Genomic DNA, 15,344 nt, shown 5'->3' on the forward strand with positions numbered 1-15,344 from the left:
TGATTGGCACCCCATTCACTCCCTCCACCACTGGCGCAACGTGGCATAAGTGTGCACTGACGTAAGTAAACTACTAGGCACTTGGTCTAAGCGTTAAACAAAGCTTTAATCAACTGTTTTACAACATGGAGGTCTAGTTGTGTCCTTCACTAGTTCCTGTTAAGAATGTCCTGCGCAAGCTGGGCCCGTGCCCGAGTATTTATACTCTCCCTGGACAGCGCCACCCGCAGGCCGCTCAGTTGATTCATGTCATTCTTCCTGCCTGAAAGATTGGTAGTCCGGCGACTTCCTTCTATCAGATTAATCGGACTACAAATAGCCGCAGTCGTTTGGATCTCCGTTTGTGGCTGGAAGGCACGTCTCCTCGGACCGAGTCTTGGTCTCTGGGTCACTTGGTTCGTACCGGCGGGCTGGCAGAGCCCGTGTCACCTTGATCGACCTGAGGGGGACTGGGGAGATCGTGACTCCGGATGCGGGCCCCCACAGGTGCCGAGCTGGCTTCATCCTGCTCAGTAGTCGGTGATTGACTTGTGTCCTGGCTTCGGGTGGTCATCCGGTGGGGAGCGTCATCTTGCTCAATAGTCGGTGATTGACTGGCGTCCTGGCTTCGGATGGTCATCCCCCGGGGAGCGCTCTGTTCCCCGGGTTGACCCGGCGGAGTAGCTGGCAGATCCCTTGATGTCCCGGGTAGGGCGTCATCCTCAGAGGAGTGCAGAGTATCAACATTGTTACTACGGATCCCTTTATCGATTGGGTCCGTGGGACCGGTTGGGCAGGGAGCCAGATCCCTAAGTGAAACTGTGGACACCCGGTCATCAGGGTACCTCAAGTAGGTGTATGTAGGATTGACATCTGTTAGTTCCACTTAATCGACGAGGGGATCACTCTTGGAGGATCGGACGAATCTTCGGAGCAGCATGGCGCCAGGAGCTGCCAACCATGATGGTAGGGATGTCCCATGAGTGGAGCGATGCTGGAACCTGAAGAATCGTTCGTGAGGAGTAACATTGGTGGATGTAGAAAGGAGAGACCTGATGGAATGCAACGCGTCAGGGAGCATAGTTTCCCACTGCTGGTCTGATAGGTTGTGTGACCTCAGTGCAAGATGAACAGCGTTCCAAATGATAGCGTTGTATCTCTCAACCTGTCTGTTTCCAATAGGGTGATACAGTGTTGTTTTACTTGTGGCGATTCCCCGTTGGGAAAGATAACCTTTGAGTTCGCTTGACATGAAGGAGAGACCCCGGTCAGAATGGATGAAATTGGCCATACCGCAAAGGGAAAAGACTTGATCAAGGCATTCACTGTGGAAGTAAGCATATTGGGACAGGGGAAAGCAAAGGGAAAGCATGAATATTCGTCCACCATAGTAAGCAAGTAGGTGTTTCGCGTTGAAGAAGGCAGTGGCCCTTTAACGTCAATGCTGAGTTGCTGCATAGGCTGTGTAGTGTGTATGAGCGAGCCATCCGACAGATGGAAGAATTGCGGTTTTAATTCCGCGCAAATTCTACAAGTGGAGAATGTTCTTTTCACGTCTTCCGTAGAAAATGGGAGAGTTTTAGATCGCACAAACTGTAACATATGGGTAACGCCAGGATGGCATAAGTCAGTATGAAGATCCGCAAGAGTCGAAGTTGACATGGAAGAGCAGAATGCACGCGTGAGGGTATCCGGGGCCACATTATCTTTGCCGGGTCGATAATGTATGGTGTAGCCAAAAGTGGCCAATTCCATTCTCCAGAGCTAGTATCTTGTTATTCTTGACCTTAGTGCGTTTCCAGTTATCCAGCATAAAGGCCATGGAGCACTGATCGGTTATAAGCATGAAATGGCAACGAGTGAGAAAATGACTCCATTTACGTACTGCTTCGATGATAGCCGTAGCCTCTTTCTCGACAGGAGGTTAATGGAGCTCGCTACCCTGCAAAGTTCTGGACAGAAATGCAATGGGTCGACCACCTTGATTCAAGGTAGCCAAGATCGCCACCTCTGATGCATCGCACTCGAACACGAAAGGGAGATTTTCATCAATGGAACGAAGTGTGGCTTTTTCCAGTTGTTGCTTGAGGAGGTTGAAAGCTGAAACAGCCGTTGCCTCCAACGGAAATGACTTTGCGTGAAGCAGGGGCTGGATCTTGTCGGAAAAGTGGGGTATCCACTGCGCATAATAGGCAAACATGCCGAGGACCCGACGAAGAGAGCCGAGATTTGTAGGAGGAGGGAGCTCCTGAAGCAGACGAAGTCATTCCGGATCCGGTTTGATGACACCATTGCCCACCCAGTAGCCAAGGATGTTGACTGATGGTACTGATTTCATGGATTTGGACACATTTAAGGTTAAGTTGCGACGACGGAGAACGTCAAGAAATTTCTGGAGGTTGGCATCGTGCTCCTTCTGGTCATGACCAGCAATGGTGATATTATCCAGATATAGAAAAGTGTCCGTTAAGTTCTCCTGTTTGACTAGGCTGTCCATTGCCCATTGAAAGATGGCCACCCCATTGGTGACCCCAAATGGAAGGCGACAAAACTGGTAAAGCCGACCGTTGGCCTCAAAGGCCGTATACTTCTTGTCAGAGTCCTTTAACAGTACTTGATGATATGGGCTCTTTAAGTCAAAAGTTGAAAATACCCTGTAGTTGGCAAGGTTATTGACCATGTCATCGATGCGTGGTAGTGGGTAGGCATCCAGGTTGGTATACTGGTTAATAGTTTGTGAGTAATCGATGCAAAGACATTTCTTGTGTGGCTTCAGATGATTTTTAACAACGACGACTTGAGCCCGCCAGGAAGATGAACATGGCTCAATGATACCGTCCGCTAGAAGGCGAGAGATTTCTGGCTCGATAAAGAATAGATCATCTTGACTGAAACATCGTAATATAGTGACTATGGGCTTACATCGGGGGGAAAGATTGGCAAACGAGGAGGGCTTGTCGAGCAAAGCCGCCGAAAGCGCACAAAACGGTGCTTTGGAAATAGTAAGCTCCGGCTTTGACCCTCCAAACTCGAAAGTGAGTCTTTTGTGTTGCTTCGGGAAATCCTGTCCCAGGAGCACATCACTGCATAGGTTTTTGAGCACCCCAAGCCGGGTAGAAAAATAAGTGCGGCCATTAAGAATAAGGTCGACAAGACAAAAGCCGGAAGAGTTGATGGTCAGTGTCGTCAGAGCCATCACAATTTCCCTGTCCGAGGGGTAAATACGCAGTTTTAACTTACTGACAGCCTGCTCACTCATAAAGCTGTCAGAGCTACATGAGTCGATTAGTGCACTCAAAATGTGTCCATTTACCGAAACCTTCGTGGCTGCATGGGACAGACTTTGGGGAAAAACAGCTGTGATGGAAGGAGGGGCAGTTTTATACTTGTCAGCTGTAACATTAGTAGTGGCTCTTGGGGAAGGAGCAGTTTTATAGATGGCAGCTGTAACCCTAGGAGAGGGTCTTGACTGACATACTTTAGAAAAGTGACCTTTCTTACTGCAATGATTGCAGGTTGCATTATGAGCAGGACAAAATTTTCTATAGTGAAATGCACCTCCACAGAAGAAACACTTCCTTTTAGATTGCCAAGATGCCACTAGGGTAGGGTCGTCATCAGCTAGAATAGAGTTGTCATCAGTAAGGGCTTCTGCCTGAGGCTTATCGGAGGAGTCACTAAGAGTGATAGCAGCAGTCTGTGCATGTGGTAAAAGATAGGCATCTGCATTTTTTTTTGCTAAGTCCAGAAAATATGCCTGGTCATAGGCAGCTTGTAACTCGAGGGTTTTATTCTCCAACAGATGCTGGCAAATGAAGGGAGACGCAATTCCATTAATAAAAGAATCACGAATTAATTCCTCCTGGTGCTGCTCAGCTGAGACAGCTTTGAGATTACAGTCTTTCCTGAGCCTGCGAAGCTTTTGAAGGAATTTGTCAAGTGATACCCTGGGTTGTTGTCGAGTTGTGCCCAGTAAGTGCCGAGCAAAAATTTCATTTGGGGCCTTAACATATAGTTGCTGCAGTATTTGGATAGCGGAGTCATAGTCTACACAGTCTTCGATATAGTCAAGCATTTGTAACTCATCAGGAACATTCTCACCACAAGCCCCGAGGAAGTTGCTGAAGGTACAATACCAATGTTTCCATACCTTAGCAGTTGTAGGTGAATTCGGGTCCAGGTCAAGACGGGCGGGTCTGACTAGTTTCTCCATGATGAATTGATTACTACGTCTGGTTCCATTCTACCATTTGAGTTGTAGCCATCTGTTCCCAAAATCACTCAGAGCATGGAACAAGTTTCAGTTGATTAAATTGACATAAGAAAACTACTAGGCACTTGGTCTAAGTGTTAACAAAGCTTTAATCAACTGTTTTACAACATGGAGGTCTAGTTGTGTCCTTCACTAGTTCCTGTTAAGAATGTCCCGCGCAAGCTGGGCCCATGCCCGAATATTTATACTCTCCCTGGACAGCGCCACCCGCAGGCCGCTCAGTTGACTTATGTCATGTACCATCTACAAGATGCACTGCAGCAACTCGTCAAGGCTTCTTCGGCAGCACCTCCCAAACCCGCGATCTCTACCACCTAGAAGGACAAGGGCAGCAGGTGCATGGGAACACCGCCACTTCCACATTCCCCTCCAAGTCACACACCATCCTGACTTGGAAATATATCGCCGATCCTTCATCATCGCTGTGTCAAAATCCTGGAACTCCCTCCCTAACAGCACTGTGGAGTACCTTCACCACACGGACTGCAGCGGTTCAAGAAGGCGGCTCACCACCACCTCCTCAACGGCAATTAGGGATGAACAATAAATGGTGGCCTTGCCAGCGATGCCCACATCCCATGAACGAATAAAAAAAAATAAGGGAAATTTATTTTTATGTTGCAATGTATTTCAACAGTAATATGTAAAAGGCCCAGGAAAACAGACACTACAGCTTGAACACGTTTTTGCACCTTGAACCCGAGGTGTAAAACATTCTTACTCTGACTGTTACGGCTGAAAATTCAGTAGCCTTAGCGCCTCATTGAGGCGCTAGAGGGCCTTGCGCCGGAGTTATGGCCAGTAGTGAAATTCCCTGGGGCCCTAAATCGCCGTTGCTCCGGTAGCGCTGTGCCGGCACCGATGACGTCATCGGTGTGCGCAGCATCCCGGTTGCCGTGGTAACCCGCCCGAACTCCGAAATTGAGTTGCGGCCGCCTCGCCCGTGGCAGCCGCAACCAGCGTTTTGTCAGAGGTGCCTTACTGCAGTTAGCGCCGGCGCATTAAAGGCCCCGCGGCGGCCGGCCGCTTTCCCGCCGGCCGCCTGCCCGCAGCTCCCTCCCCGGACTTCTCTCCCCCACCCCCCCCGGAACAGATGCAAGCCCGGCACTTGTCCGAGGTGCCGGGCTCATTTTTAAGCAGATTTGCGCGGGCCGCGGCCGGGTGCAGGCAGCTCCTCCTTAACGGAAGGAGGAGGCCTGCACTTCCCCAGCCTGCCGCACCGCATCGGGTGCCGCAGCGCCGGAATTGCGGCGCGAAACGGCAGTTAGCGCCCTTTTCCAGGCGCTAAGACCCTTCAGTAGCGCCGGCAGCCGTTTGGGCGCGGCGCCACTGAATTTTTGGCGCGCGCAGGGGACTTAGCGCCGGCACTAATTTCCAGCGCTAAAGCCCTGGCTAAGCCAAAACCCAATTTCTAGGCCTTAGTTCTTACCTATCAAGCCCCCGAACAAATGGTGCCAAAATCTCACCCCTTTACTATTTGGACTACTTACTTGTTTCACCGAAGATGCCTTCTCATGTCTTTCCCGAAATGTTAGTCAACAATGGTACTTTAAGAAATCAAAGCACTAGGAGTAGCTTTAACTTTCTATTTGTAAATGCCGGGGAGGATATTTGTAACGACATTTTGGGGATTTTAATTGAAATACGGCTGAGGACAGCACCAGAGGAACAGTTTTGTAGGAGTTACTGAGCTTGACCATGCACGAGAACACTCCTTTAACAGATGCAGCTGAAGTGACAGGAGCACTCTGGGTTAACTGCTGTATTTAAATTCAGCCTGTGTGCTATCAGGCTCACCGATTACTCCAAAACAGTTCCCCAATGATGTCACTGCTCTTTGCATTTCAATAAAAATATTTGAAAATGAGCAAAAATAGGTGGGAATAGCGAAAAGGACCACGATTAATAGTAAATCGGATATCTTCATGTTAAGAGGTACAGATGGTAACATTTTGTAACTTTGATTAATTTTCTTCTCTTAAAAGAGCTGCAGATGGTGACACTCCTTCTTTAACAAGCTGTACGCATGCCAGGCCACAATGTAGTATGCTAATAAACTGATGATATTATGACAATTAATTCCCTGGTGGCTCAACTAATTATTTCATAAGGGTGGCTTCTTTGAATATTTTTGGCTTCTGTGATGAGTACATAAGCTACCCATGAAGACAAATTATATACCAGGGAATCTCCTGTGGCACAATACACAGAAGACGATCTCTCTCGTACCGATCTCTCTCATCTTCATGTTGCTGTTTCTCTCTGTTTTTCCTCTTCTGCTTCTGTTTCTATTTCTCTTCTGTTTCTCTCTCCCTAGCTCTTGTTGCTTTCCTCCCTGTCCTGTCTTCTTCTACTTCTCTCTTGCTCTCATTTTCATTATTTCTTCCTTCCTTTTGGGTGAGAGATGGTATGTCGTGTGGCATGGCTTGGCAGAGAGTGCAGGCCCCAATGGCTGCAGGCAGTATTTTCCAGCGAGGGTTGCGGGGAAAAGCAGCTCCCTTCCCATCATTAATGCTTTCTCTATCCTTTCACTCCTATCAGGTCCCCTACCCATTCCTCTTCCCACTATCCCCTCCCCTTCCTACCAACCCAACACCCATCGCTACCCCATTCACTCCCATCACTACTCATAACTCCTATCCCTTGAACTACATGCCTGTATCCTCTCCTTCTCTTCATTCCACTTCTACTCACCACCCCCTTAACCCCCTTTACTCTCATTCATTTCTCACAAGGGCAATCTGTTTCCTTCCCCCACCCACTTACCTATCCCGCCAGCCACACCCCCCCCCCCACACCCCCTCCCCCACCCATCCATTTCCCTCAAAGATGCACTGTTTGCTATTAAAATTCTTTTTAAAAATAGCTATCAAATTAGAATGAGGAAAAACATTCTGGCCTTAAAAACTGCACAACTTAAATTGGATTTGGATGCAACTTGTGCGGCCAGGATGGTGGATTTTGGGGCAGGACTCTTTTACATTAGTCTCCGCATTATATGGCCAGTGTTTCCTAGGGGCGCAGGGCCAAGTGGATCTAGTGCCTGCTCGCTTTGAATGGAACATCAAAGAAAGGAGGCAGGACTGACCAAATGACATGACCTGCCAGAATTCCTGCCAGCCCTACCTCTCTCCTCCTTTTAAGATGCTTCTTAAAACCTACCTCTTTGACCAAGCTTTTGGTCACCTGTCCTAAGTTTTCCTTATGTGCCTCAGTGTCAGATTTTTTTTTGATAATTGCTGCTGTGAAGCACCTTGGAATATTTTATACCCTTAAAGGCGCTATATGAATCCAAGTTCTTGTTGTTGTTCCCAATGTGTTCCAGTTGAGTTTGTTCCAATTAAATAGGTTAGCAGGACCAGGGGTCACAATTTTAAGTTGTATAAGGCCAGATCTAAGTTAAATGTCAGGATGTGGCTCTTTTCCCAGAGAATAGTGGATCACTAGATCAGGCTGCTGGCTCATGCGGTGGACGCCGATTCACTGAATTCCTTCAAACCAGAGTTAGACCTGTTTCTGGTTGGGGCGTCATAAAGGTAGGTGCTTCAGGTATTTCAGGGCCAGAGTGATTTCCTGGACTAGTTTCGATGGCCTAGATGGGTCAGAGTGGAATTTCCTAGATGTTTTTTTCTCCAAATTGGCCCAGGGTTTTATCTAGTTTTTCGCCTCTCCCAGGAGATTACATGGTTTTGGATGGGGTGGTGAGTGTATATATTGTAATACACAAGGTATCGCAATTGTCTGGGACAGGCTGGATGGACCAGAGTGTCTTTTCCTGTTTGTCATTGTATGTATGTTCCTATGTACTGAATGTCTACAGGTACTTCTCTCCCCAGAGGTTCTTGGTCGGACCTGCCAGCACTGGGGCAGAGGCTGGCAAGCACTTCAATTCACTTCCCTAAGATTATGAGGAGATTTTACATAAACTAGGCATGTATTCCCTGGAATATAGAAGGCTAAGGGGTGATTTAATTGAGGCTTTTAGGATTTTGAAAGGAATTGATAGGGTAGATAGAGAGGAACATTTTCCACTGGTGAGGGAGTCTCGGACAAGGGGACATAAACTTAAAACCAGAGCCAGGTCAGTCAGGAGACGAGTTAGGAAACACTTCATGCAAAGGGTAGTAGAAGTGTGAAACTCTCTCCCACAGAAAGCAGTAGATACTAGCTCAAATAATAATTTGAAATCTGAAGTCGAAAGATTTTTGCTAGTTAAGGGTATAAAAGGGTATGGAGCCAAGGCGGGTGGATGGAGTTAAGATACAGATCAGTCATGATCTCATTGAATGATGGAACAGGCTCGAGGGGCTGAGTGGCCTACTCCTGTTCCTATGCTCTTATGCTCCCCCCTCGAGGATGGCCAGCTGCACAAATAGTGACATGAGCACTTGTGCATTTGATTCTAAGCGCTTGACACCAGGAATTCCAAGAGTCAGGTGTGCAAATGCCCAGCATAGCAGAAGTCCTGCTCTGCCATTGTTACGGCAGTGGAGCAGGGTCCAAGATTTTCAGCCCTCCTGTCTGTCTTTTTTGCTTTCTCTCTCTCACTCGGACCCGCACAGGTGCTGTTATGCTATTATGAAGTATGTAATTTTTCAAATGATTTGGATTAAATCCTTACTCTGGGCATCAAAAGTTGATTGAACAAAATATTTTGAATGACTTGAGGGAACTTGGTGTGTAATCACAGGGAGGTGTAAAATATCAACTATTGTGTGCCATTAACATGGAAATAAAGCTAGCACCGCACCACCTACAGGAGTAACATGTACTGCAGGTAGTTATAATGAGTTCTCAATGAAATGCACGCCCCACATATTGAATTTAATATATAGACAGACAAAATTAATAAATTAATAGATAGACAGACCAAAAGCAATTATTTTGATTGGTTCCAATGTCATAAGTTTCCCAAATTGTAACTTTTGAAAATTTGGCTGTTGATTCACTCTATTTTTATTTTCATATATCTGCCTCAATTACAGCCACAATGAAAGAAAGAAAGAATTTGCATTTATATAGCACCTTTTATGACTTCAAGACGTTCCAAAGCGCTTTACAGCCAATGATGTACTTTTGAAGTGTAGTCGCTTGTAATGTAGGAATGATGCCCTGACAGAACACCTCAGTAACATATGTGACCTGATCAGACAAGTACGGTACAGAGTATCTGAATACAAGTCATGTGCCATTCTGTGCTCCACATTCTAGTCAATTGTTTTATATTTATCTATAAACCACTTAGCTTTTCTGATTTCTGCAGTACAATTCTGTATTCTCTTCAAGCAATTAAGTAGTGATTATCTTGATTATGAGGTGGGGGCGGGGGCAGGGGCGGGGGTGGTGGGGCGAGGTGCAGGTGGGCAAGCAAAGTCCCTTTACATGCCAGATGACTCCAAGATGTCATGGCTGGTGATGGAACATTGGAACCAAGACAAATTCATGTGGCTGATTTGGTTATCTGAGGCAGGCAAGTCTGCAGTAATATTGATAACTGACCAGCTAGCATGGTTCATCAGTGGAAGCTGGAGCGCCAGAGCTGTCACTGGGGAATACGAATTTTCCCACTTGGGTCTAGATAACTACGCAAGCCAATGCCCCAACCTAGGAGTGTCCGAATTACAGAGAAGTTATTTTAAACTTGTGTCGAACATTGGTTAGACCACACTTGGAGTACTGTGAACAGTTCTAGGCTCGATATCATGAAAAGGATATAGAGGCACTGGAGAAGGTGCAAAAAAGTATGATACCAGAATTGAGAGGTTATACCTATCAGGAAAGACTGAATAGGACTCTAGAAAAGAGAAGACTGAGGGGTGACCTGCTAGAGGTCTTCAAGATGATGAAAGGGTTTAATAGGGTAGACGTAAAGAAGATATTTCCACTTGCGGGTGAGACCAGAACGAGGGGCCATAAATATATGACAGTCACTAATAAATCCATTAGGGAATTCAGGAGAAACTTCTTTACCCAAACAGTGGTTAGAATGTGGAACTTGCTACCACAGGAAGTGGTTGAAGTGAATAGCATAGATGCATTTAAGAGGAAGCTAGATAAGCACATAAGGGAGAAAAGAATAGAGGGATATGTTGATGTGGGTTGGATGAAGAGGGGTGGGAGGAGGATCTTGTCGAACATAAACACTGGCATAGACCTGTTGGGCCGAATAGCCTGTTCCTGTGCTGTAAATACTTTGTAATACTTTGTAATACAGCCCAGCCCAGCCAACTTAACTCTGTTTTATTTTTGTTTTTTTGCTGATTTGTCCTATTTGAATGTTGCGGACCTGGCGCTTGCAAAGGGCTGTCCTTAGTGTTTGCAATGGACAAATCTTAAACCAGGACATTAGATCTGTTTGATGGTTTCATGGTACCTACAAATTAATGGGAATGTTGATTTAAATATATATTTATCCCACGAGGCTCTATGCCACACATCTAAGCAGCCCACGATGACAAAAAACCTTGGACACTCCTGAACTTTTATTTTATTAGTTTATGGGATGTGGGCGTCGCTGGCAAGGCCACCATTTATTGCCCATCTCTAATTTCCCTTGAGAAGGTGGTGCTGAGCCACCTTCTTGAACCACTGCAGTCCGTGTGGTGAAGTGCCGTTAGGGAGGGAGTTACAGGATTTTGACCCAGCGACGATGAAGGATCGGCGATATACTTCCAAGTCAGGATGGTATGTGACTTGGAGGGGAACTTGGAGGTGGTGGTGTTCCTATGCACCTGCTGCCCTTGTCCGTCTAGGTGGAAGAGGTTGCGGGTTTGGGAGGTGCTGCCAAAGAAGCCTTGGCGAGTTGTTGCAGTGCATCTTGTAGATGGTACACACTGCAGCCACGGTACGCCGGTGGTGGAGGGAGTGTATGTGTAAGGTGGTGGATGCGGTGCCAATCAAGCGGGCTGCTTTGTCCTGGATGGTGTTGAGCTTCTTGAGTGTTGTTGGAGCTGCACTCATCCAGGCAAGTAGAGAGTATTCCATCACACTCCTGACTTGTGCCTTGTAGATGGTGGAAAGGCTTTGGGGAGTGGGTAGGGTGGGACTAGTTAGACAAGCAGAGGGAAGCTTACCAGTGCTCTACGCTGGACAGCTGCAATGTTTTTGCTGGTTAAATTCCAGCATTACCCCTGCTCACCCTTGGCACTTGCAAACTGTATTGAAGCTCATTGGACTTGGGTAAGTGAGGTGTGTCTACAGGAGAGACTGCATGTTCTATATAAGGCAAACAGAAACTCGGGTATACTTTTACTTCAGGTTGGTTTGAAGTCCCTTAAGCATACTGATGAGTGTTCACACATGTCAAAAACCCAGTTTACCAAAAGTAAAGTCTCAACTGCACCTCACAGTAAGTAACTGATCAATCCACGGTCAACTGCTGATGTGATTGACTACACTGGCTGTCAGTTAAGGAGTCAATATTCACTCCATACTTGGCTCGCATCCTGCTGTATTTTTGAGGATTTATCTGACAGTTTCCAACATTTTCTTCAGATGTAATTGCTGGACTCTCCAGTCATTAGGAAATTGACAACTGAATAATCTCCAGAAACAATGGCCTCAAAATTTGTCTCGAGTGGTGGCCCAAAACGGAACAGTCAATGGAACGGAATCTAACGAGCTGCCGATCCGATACCGCCCGTTTTGCGCCACCGTCCGAGACGAATTTCTCGGCCAATGTTCCTGCATCCAAATCAGGACTATTGTGTTATTATATCTCATGCCACAAGAATTCTACTGAGATGCTGAAGAAAGATAAGGTACTTTACTATATTAAAAATGTCACCAATTGACCATAGGCTAACTGCTGATACAGATAACATTAGTGAAAGCAATGTATATTGCACATCACTGCATTCCTACCACACATTAAACTAATGTAGGGACTCATCACTTGCAAGCCTGCTGGTGGATCCCATAGAAATATGTGACAACTAAATAATCTATTTTTTGCTTTCAAATAATAATTTACTGAAATAAAAACAGAAAACACACATCAGCAATCCTCTGTAAGAGAAAGGCCATCAACATTTTGGGCTGTAACCCTTTATTTGCTGACCAACCTCCTTTGCATTTAAGTCAAGATTAATTTTTACCTCAGATTTTCAACATTCATAGTTTTTCTTTTTATCTTAACCATTTATTTATGTTGGTTTCTCAGAGTTAAAAGAAATCCCTCTCTTTATAGATAAGGGAGAACCAGTGGATGTGGTGTATTTGGACTTTCAGAAGGCTTTCGATAAGGTCCCGCATAAGAGATTTGCATGCAAAGTTAAAGCACATGGGATTGGGGGTAAGGTACTGACTTGGATAGAGAACTGGTTGGCAGACAGGAAGCAAAGAGTTGGAATAAACGGGTCTTTTTCCGAGTGGCAGGCAGTGACTAATGTGGTACTGCAGGGATCGGTGCTAGGACTCCAGTTATTCACAATATATATTAATGAACTAGACGAGGGAACTAGATGTAATATCTCCAAGTTTGCAGATGACACAAAGCTGGGTGGGCGTGTGTGCTGTGAGGAGAATACAGAGAAACTCCAGTATGATTTGGACAGGTTGGGTAATATGGTAGATGCAGTATAATGTGGATAAGTGCGAGGTCATCCACTTTGATGGCAAAAACAGGAAGGCAGATTATTATCTGACTGGCAATAGATTGGGAAAAGGGGAAGTGCAACGAGACCTGGGTGTCCTTGTGCACCAGTCGCTGAAGGTAAGCATGCAGGTGCAGCAGGCGGTTAAGAAGGCAAATGGTATGTTGGCCTTCATAGCGAGTGGATTCGAGTACAGGAGCAAGGATGTCTTGCTGCAGTTGTACAGGGCCTTGGCGAGACTACACCTTGAATATTGTGTGCAGTTTTGGTCGCCTTATCTGAGGAAGGATGTTCTTGCCATGGAGGGAGTGCAGCGAAGATTCACCAGACTGATACCTGGGATGGCAGGAATGACGTATGAAGAGAGATTGGGTCGATTGGGCTTGTATTCGCTAGAGTTTAGAAGAAAGAATGAGAGGGGATCTCATTGAAACTTATAAAATTCTAACAGGGCTAGACAGACTAGATGCAGGAAGGATGTTCCTGATGGCGGGGGAGTCCAGAACCAGGGGTCACAGTCTAAGGATAAGAGGTAAGCCATTTAGGACTGAGATGAGGAGGAATTTCTTCACCCAGAGAGTGGTGAACCTGTGGAATTCTCTACCACAGAAGGCAGTGGAGGCCAATTCATTAAATATATTCAAGAAGGAGTTAGATATATTTCTTAAGGCTAAAGGGATCAAGGGATATGGGGAGAAAGCAGGGACAGGGTACTGAATTTGGATGATCAGCTGTGATTTCATTAAATGGCGGAACAGAATCGAGGGGCCGAATGGCCTACTCCTGCTCCTATCTTCTATGTTATCAGCGGACGTAAACAGAAGCAATGCAGCAACAACAGAAAATGCTGGAAACACTCAGCAGGTCAGGCAGCATTGTAGAGAGAGAAACAGAGTTAATGTTTCAGGTCGATGACCCTTCGTCAGAACTAGAAAAAGTTGGAGAAGTAACAGATTTTTAAGCAAGTGTAGGGCAGGGAAAGGGAGGAGGGGAGGAAAGAACAAAGGGAAGATCTGTGATAGGATGGAAGGCGGGAGAGATTAAAAGACAAAAGGGATGATGGTGCAAGGCAAAAGGAGATGGTAAGGGGACAAGTTATGAAATAAATAATGACTCTAGATGAGGTGTAAATGGCAATGGCAGAATCATCAACAGCTGCCATGTGAGAGAAAAAAGAAAACAGAGGGGCAGAGGTTATAGTCTGAAAGTGTTGAACTCGATGTTGAGTCCAGAAGGCTGTAAAGTGCCTAATAGAGAGATGAGGTGCTGTTCCTCGAGCTTACGTTGAGCTTCAGTGGAAGTGTAAAAGGCCGAGGACGGAGAGATCAGAGTGGGAGTGGAGCGGAGAATTAAAGTGACAGGCGACTGGAAACTCAGGGTCACGCTTACGGACTGAACGGAGATGTTCCGCAGAAGCAATGCAGTAACGGTGGTGCAGGTGGCACTCGGCTGTAAGACGGTTGAAAGCTGAAATTGTTTATTTATCAATCAATTCTTTGATAAGAGAGTATTGTTCGACAAACATGTCACATACCACCCAAAATACTTTTCAAAGTTTTTGTAGTCCTTCAGCTAAATGAATGCTTTCATTCGCAGCCTGGGGACATCCCTGTCTTGGCCCGAGTCTCCCAAGAGACAAAATATCTTTGTCTGCAACAGCGGGAATTTGGGAATATAAAAATAGAAACAGCAAAACATCATTTGCATTTCGCAGAGCTCTCAAAATAGTTTAAATCTTTGCATTTGGAAATAATTACGGTTACATATCTTTTTTCAAAAGTTGCTGTAATCAAGATTTATGCTTGTTCTTTACACCGCTGCTAAAAGATTTTTTTCACAAAAAAAAGGCCTAGAAAAGGCAATTGTTCGGAATAAAACTAGAAATAAAGAGAGAAAGTGCAGTTTGTCAGCAACTGAATGAGCAAAACTAGCCTGTCGCTTTGAGTGTAACCCTTCACCAGATCTCAGTTAACCCGTCTTTCTGGAAACATTAACCTGTCCTCTTTCAGAGAACGAACGAATGAACGGTATGCTGCACATTTCCAGCATTTTCTCTTCTGAATTTAAAACAAAAAGTACGATTTCTCTCGGCCAACTACAACATGGCTCAAAGAAATCAAAACGGTTGAAAACTGACCAGTTCAGAACTCTTGTCATTTCAGCTGTTTTTATTTTGCCTCCACATTCTTCAAGAGCCAGGTGACTTCTATTTTAGTCCTTCAAATTTTACAGGCCTCAGGACTTTCAGAATATTACTCTAGACAATCGAAGTTGCTTCAGCACAATATTTAAACAGACTTTCAAGTGTGATGAAAATGAAACTGTCATTAATCTTGCTATTTGTTGTGGAAAAATATATGTTTAGCAAATATTGAGTAGACAACCTGTAACGGCAAAAAACTCTAATTGTTGAGACTTCTAAATCTGTACACGTTTTAGACCAAGTCTGCAGCCTGATTCCATAATGGAAATCATTTGATAATATTACTTGCCACAAG

The 15,344-nt window shown here is 45.5% G+C and overlaps 1 protein-coding gene across 10 annotated transcripts in view; it reads right to left on the reverse strand.

Annotated features, from left to right (window-relative positions):
• The window catches only part of plcb1 (phospholipase C beta 1), a 1,372,871-nt gene that overhangs the window by 1,352,088 nt on the left and 5,439 nt on the right, over positions 1–15,344 (reverse strand). The gene's annotated exons all lie outside the window — the stretch shown is intronic.

The sequence above is a fragment of the Somniosus microcephalus genome, chromosome 3 (assembly GCF_052327205.1).
Source record: "Somniosus microcephalus isolate GS21.2 chromosome 3, FLI_Smic_1.0, whole genome shotgun sequence".
Classification (NCBI taxonomy): domain Eukaryota; kingdom Metazoa; phylum Chordata; class Chondrichthyes; order Squaliformes; family Somniosidae; genus Somniosus; species Somniosus microcephalus.